This window comes from Mus musculus, chromosome 9 (assembly GCF_000001635.26).
Source record: "Mus musculus strain C57BL/6J chromosome 9, GRCm38.p6 C57BL/6J".
Taxonomy (NCBI): Eukaryota; Metazoa; Chordata; class Mammalia; order Rodentia; family Muridae; genus Mus; species Mus musculus.
Window position 1 is genome coordinate 77403223 of NC_000075.6, and position 6000 is coordinate 77409222.

Here is a 6000-nt window from a genome sequence, read left to right on the forward strand (position 1 = left end):
GTCTTGTCAGAGAAAGTAGGCCAGTGGGGCCTAAGTCCTTAGTGCTGTATTTTGCCTGGCTTCTCACAATTCTCCTTTTGCTTCCCAGCTGGCAAGATGTCAGCTACCCTACTCTGTCACACCCTCCACCATGAGGGGACTGATGCCTCTGGAACCAGAAAGCCAACAAATCCTCCCTCTCTTAGACTGCTTCTGTCACGTGTTCTAGTCCCACTGATGGTCAAGTAGCTGACAGCCTACCTCAGTTGTGACCAGGCGAGACAGACTGTATGGAGGAACATGATGTCTCTGCATGGATGGGTAGATAGAAGAGGAGGAACATGGAAGAGTGTTTGTCTTGTAGTACATACATGGTAGAATCATCTTAATTAAGCAATATCAATAAATATGGAAGTCACATTCTAACAAAACGGTGCTAACAAGAAATAATGAGAAAAAATATCCAGACTAAGAATACAGGTTTTAGGATGTAGCAGCAAAACCAGACACAAGACAGAGAAATGAGAGGCCCTCCCCTGTGGCAGTTGCTATGGAAAGACTTCCCTCTTCCCCGGGGAGACAAGGTGCCACCTGAGATTCTGTGAGAGTAATTTTAGTAAATGACTACAGTAAACAGGATATCTTAGTTATGTTTCTATTGCTGTTGTTATACAACACCCTGACCACAGCAACTTATAAAAGAAAGTATTTAACTGGGATTATAGCTCCAGAAGGCTGGAGGCCATGAAGTGAGGCAAAGGCTTTAGAAACAGCTGAGAGCTCAGACCTTGAACGGCAAGCAGGGGGGCAGAGCGCACCCTGAAGTACATTGAGAATGGTAGGAGTCTTTCAACACCTCAAAACCCACCCCCCAAGTGGCATGATTCCTTCAGCAAGACCACATCCCCGAATCTCTGTGAACAACCAAGAATGAGGAACCAGGTATCCAAATATGCAAAACATATGGGGGATTATCTCATTCAAACTACCACACAGGACAACGGCACACAGGGCGAATCCAGTGTATTAAACAAAAATGAGCTTTCATAAGAATACGATGTTGATGGCTTTTTAAAAGGCATTTTATCTTTAAAGAATATTTGGTGGATACAAGGCCTCTAAGTTGGGGCACTCCAGGATCAAAGTACTTTTCCTGTTTTTAACAAATCTGTGTGAGTTCCTATCAATCATTGTTGGGAGGTTGTGTGAGTTCCTATCAATCATTGTTGGGAGGTTGTGTGAGTTCCTATCATTGTTGGGAGGTTGGCCATGGCTTAGTGAGCCCACAAAGATAAGAACAGTGTATGCAGTGTGTCGGTCCAGGTATGGCAAAGGAATCTTTTGTATTTCAGAGAAGTAGACTTTTCCACTTGTGTATTTTTATACAGTTTCACATTGATGGGAATGAGCAACAATCAGGAAGTATTGGCTGTTTAGCAATGGCCTCAATTTCATCACAGAAGTCACCATATGTGGGCTGTAAGGTTGGTCTTGGCAAAATAAAACAGTTGGTGGAGAAAGTGCTTCTGATAAAACTCTATGTAGGTTTGCTCGGAGTGGAGGCTGCCCAGCACTGACTTTACCGATGCAGAAAATGCTGGTCCACAGACGGCAGGCTTTTTCTATTGCACATTATCACTGTTTTCTGTGCTAGAACAGTGCTTGTCACATAAAGCAAACACTGGCTAAAGGAACCAATGCTTTCTGTGACTGTCTTACAAAGCTCCTGGATCCAGACTTCTGAAAGTTTGAGCCTTCTTTCTTTCCTTCTTTCAATCTTTGAATCTTTCTTTCTTCCTCCTTCCCTCCCTCCCTCCCTCCCTCCCTCCCTCCCTCCCTCCCTCTCTCTCTCTCTCTCTCTCTCTCTCTCTCTCTCTCTCTCTCTCTCTCTCTCTCTCTCTCTTTCTTTCTTTCTTTCTTTCTCTCTCTCTCTTTCTTCCTTCCTCTCTTCCTCTCTCTCTCCCCTCCACCCTCCCTCCCTCCCTCCCTTCCTCTTTCTTTCTCTCTTTCTTTCTTTCTTTCATCCGTTATTTCCTTGACAGCTTTTAAATGTTGGTGGAACTTGAAAGACTGTTACTAAACATCTGGATAGGTCTTCCCTCAAAGCAAGGTCATCTTAGCCTACTGCCAATCACATCGTTTGGGGCTCCTAAAATCCAAGAGAGTTCTTCTTCCCAAAATGTGCTGGCTAATCACCAGTGTCTTCAGAATGTCTGGCAAGAAGTTAGACTGGCACAAGAGTGAGACCACACCCAGTGCTGACCCCCAAGAGAAACGTGCACTGTGAGTGATGCACCCGACCCCAGGGAAAACGGGACTGATAGTCTATTTAGCCGTTGTCTTTCCTCCAGTGAACAGGGAGGGATGCGACAGTCTGTCCTTCAAAGCTGTTAAAAATCAGCTCACAAGAAAATGGGTTTCAGTCTCTAATTCACATCAAGCCGCAGCATGGAAGCTAAGGTACTCACTAAGCCAAGCATTTCAAGTTCAGAATCTCAATGATGTCTCACAGACAAAATTGTTTAAAAAAAAAAAATACTGCACAGTAAAAGCTCAGCATGCCAGAAGAAATAAGCATCTTGAGTTAAAATCAGTAAAGTGAATCGGGCAGAACAGCGGGAGCCTGCAGTCCCCGCATTTGGAGCCTGAAGCCAGGTGGACCACCAGGAGCTCCAGGTTAGCCCAGGCTGCATGGCAGAAACAAAGACCAATAGTGAGAAGTCTCGGGAGACCCACAAACACTGAGACAACTGGGATCCCGATAAAATGCAAACCAAACATTTTAGCATTTCAAAGGAATAAGTAGAAGGCTTTCAAAGTTCATACGCACTTCAGCAAAGGGAACAGAAGTTGCTTCTAGGGATGACGCTTTGTGTAGGCTAGTGGTGGGTTAGGTATGCCTGAGGAGAGAATTGGTGAGGTAGAATTTAAGGCCCCAAAATATCTTTCAAATGACACTGCAGAAAATAGAATTCATGAATAAATGTGAGAAAAAGGTAAGAGGACACAGAGAACAACCCAGAAGAGAAACGCTGAGAGACTGGGGAGAGTCAGCACTGAGGGGGCATTCCAGAGAAAGGTCTCAGGCTGGCGATCGACTGCAATCCTCAGATCGCAAAGCCACAGCAGGAAGGATCAGTTGAACTGGCAGGTATATGATAGTCAAAATACCCAAGTAGGAAAAAAGAGTCTTAAAAACTGTGATAGAGCCGGGTGGTAGTGGTGCACGCCTTTAATCCCAGTACTCGGGAGGCAGAGGCAGGCGGATTTCTGAGTTTGAGGCCAGCCTGTTCTACAGAGTAAGTTCCAGACAGCCAGGGCTACACAGAAAAACCCTATCTCGAAAACAAATAAACAAACAAACAAAACCCCAGTGTGATAAAGAAAAGGCAACATCTCCAACAATTTACAGCTCCACTAAGAATTAAGTTCTTACAGGATAATGTAACCCAGACTTGACAAGACACTTTACGAATATTGAAAGAAATATCTGTCGGTCTACAATTATACAGAGTGGACAGAGTTGGTACAAAGAAGGTGTAATTGGCATTGAAGTACTGAGCCCCACCCCCCTGCTCAGGCATGTACCACAACCATGCAAGTGCCCCTTTCCTGGGATGCTCCCTCATCTAGAAGCTGAGTGCCAGAATGAGACACAGCAGTGAGTCCCAGGACCATCATAATCTCTGTGTCCTCATATTCCTTAGTCCATCCATCTACCAAGCATTCCTCTGCAGCTCCTACTTGTCTCTTTCTCTAACCAAAGCCTTCACCGCAGTGAGGAGATGGCAGGCTTTCTATAGTTATGAGGTAAGAGGAATTGTGCCTTTGCTTCCCCGGGCTAGGATGGAGCACCCTGATTGTCAGTCCCTTTAAGAGATGCCTTTCAGAGGCCACTGGGGGTCGCTGTAGCCTCTGCGTATTTCACTTGATGTTACTAGAGGGCAGAGACCAGCAAGGCAATGGTGGCCAGCTGGGTCGGGTCACCCTCCTTACAAACTCCCACGCTAGGAATATCTAATGATGTACACTCTGCCTATAAACTAAATCAGTATTTACAGTCTTCCCATAAAGAAAGGCGAGATCCAGATAGCTTAGAAGCAAGCTCTCCTGTGTACTTAAGGGCGAGATAATTCCACACCTATGCCACTTCAAAAAAGAAACCAGGAAGTACGCCCCCATTCGTTTTATGAGCTGGCTATGGCTGGAATGCCCAGACTAGACATGAATACTATAAGCAAGCTAATTTCCCGCCACGTACGAACATGAGAACAAGAGCCCTCGATGAGTTATCAGTGACATGAATGAAGAGAAGGACAGAAATGACAATGTGGTTGGACTGAATTTGTTCAGAGGAGCGCAGAAGGTCCAGTGTCACAAGTAAAGTTGGACATGCTGGTGGTAATGTGATGTTCCAGTAATCATAGATTCTGGCAGGGTCATCTCAACAGATGCAGAAGAAACGCCACGAAAATTCAGTAACCTTCACAGAAAGAAACCCAATGATATGATGAAGTTAATCCTTGCCTTGCTTACGGTGAAAATGAAAGAATTCATTTTAAAGTCTGGAGCCAAAGGTGCTTTCCCCCAAATACATATACACATATGCACATACATACATACTACACATACCACACAACACACACACACATACCACACACACATTACATATATATCACACACACCACATACACACCATTCTCTCTCTCTCTCTCTCTCCAAGATTTTTGATCAATTATATTAAAATACCTGGCAAGGCAAGGTAAAAGAAAAGAATACAGCATTAAGACTAGAAAGAAAAACCTTTATTGTTCACCAATGATACAAAGATCTACACAGGAACAAAATAGTTACATGCAGGAAGCTTTTTGTACAGTAAAGCAGGCTTCGTAATTTATATGAAAGAGAAAACAGTCTGTTGGCCAAAGTTAGACCAAAGCAGGACTAAAGAATTTTTGCATGTATATATACATCTATGTTTATATGATGTGACAGGCAGGCAGCAGGACACAGAGCCAAACCATCAGCACCACTGGCTCACGTAGCTGTCAGGACTGAAAGTCAGGAGCTCAAGAAGACTGTGTGGAAACAGACCAAAGCTGCCATCTACAGTGTCAAAACGCCTGGGAAAACCTGTCCTGCCTTTGATGCCTTCCAGCAGCTCTGACCAGGCTCACCCATGCCATCCATGATAATCCTCTTACTTATGGCCAGCCCATCGGGACTCTCCTTACATATGCAAAGTTCTTTCGTGGCAGCACCTAGATTAAGGTTTGCACAACTGTGTCTGCAGCCTAGACAAGTTAGCAGATCAAAGCAGCTCTTGAAGATGGACAGGACCTACCCCCACCCAAACAGCCAGGCATTCGGCTAAGTACCAAAGCTTGTGATAGCCTACTGTGTGAACAACATGGGTAGTAGGGAGTCAGCGTGAGATCAAGTGCCAAGTTTACATGTAAACTGAAACCTGTAAAATGTGAATCCCTACTCCTTGTAAACACATGCACACACACACACACACACACACTCCCACATAATGTGAGAAAATAGAGAGGCTTAACAAAACACTTTGCCTTCCAATTTGTAGCATTGGCTTTTGTAGCATTGTGTGAGTGCTGTTAAGGGACAACAGTACTTTCTGAAAAGATGCCTAATTGATGAACTACATCTGGCCTCTGAGGATAATTACTGAATCACAGATGTCTGGGCAGAAGCGTGCTTCGTGCCATGGAACCTGCAGTGAGACATTCCCCTTGTCTTCTCCTGGAAGCGATGGTATACATTTAATAACTTCTGAGCCTGTGTCGCATGCTGCCCCTAGAAAGCTGAGCATGGCGACGTAGGCCTGAAAATTGCATTGCCTGGGAGACAGATGTAAGATGATTACTGTAAGTTCAAGGCTACCCTGGTCTACATGGCAAGTTGCAGGACACCGAGGACACCCGAGAACCCCTATGACCCTGCAAGTGCTTGGTTAGTATGCTGGCATGCTCCCACAAGTCCACTAATGAAACCTGGTCC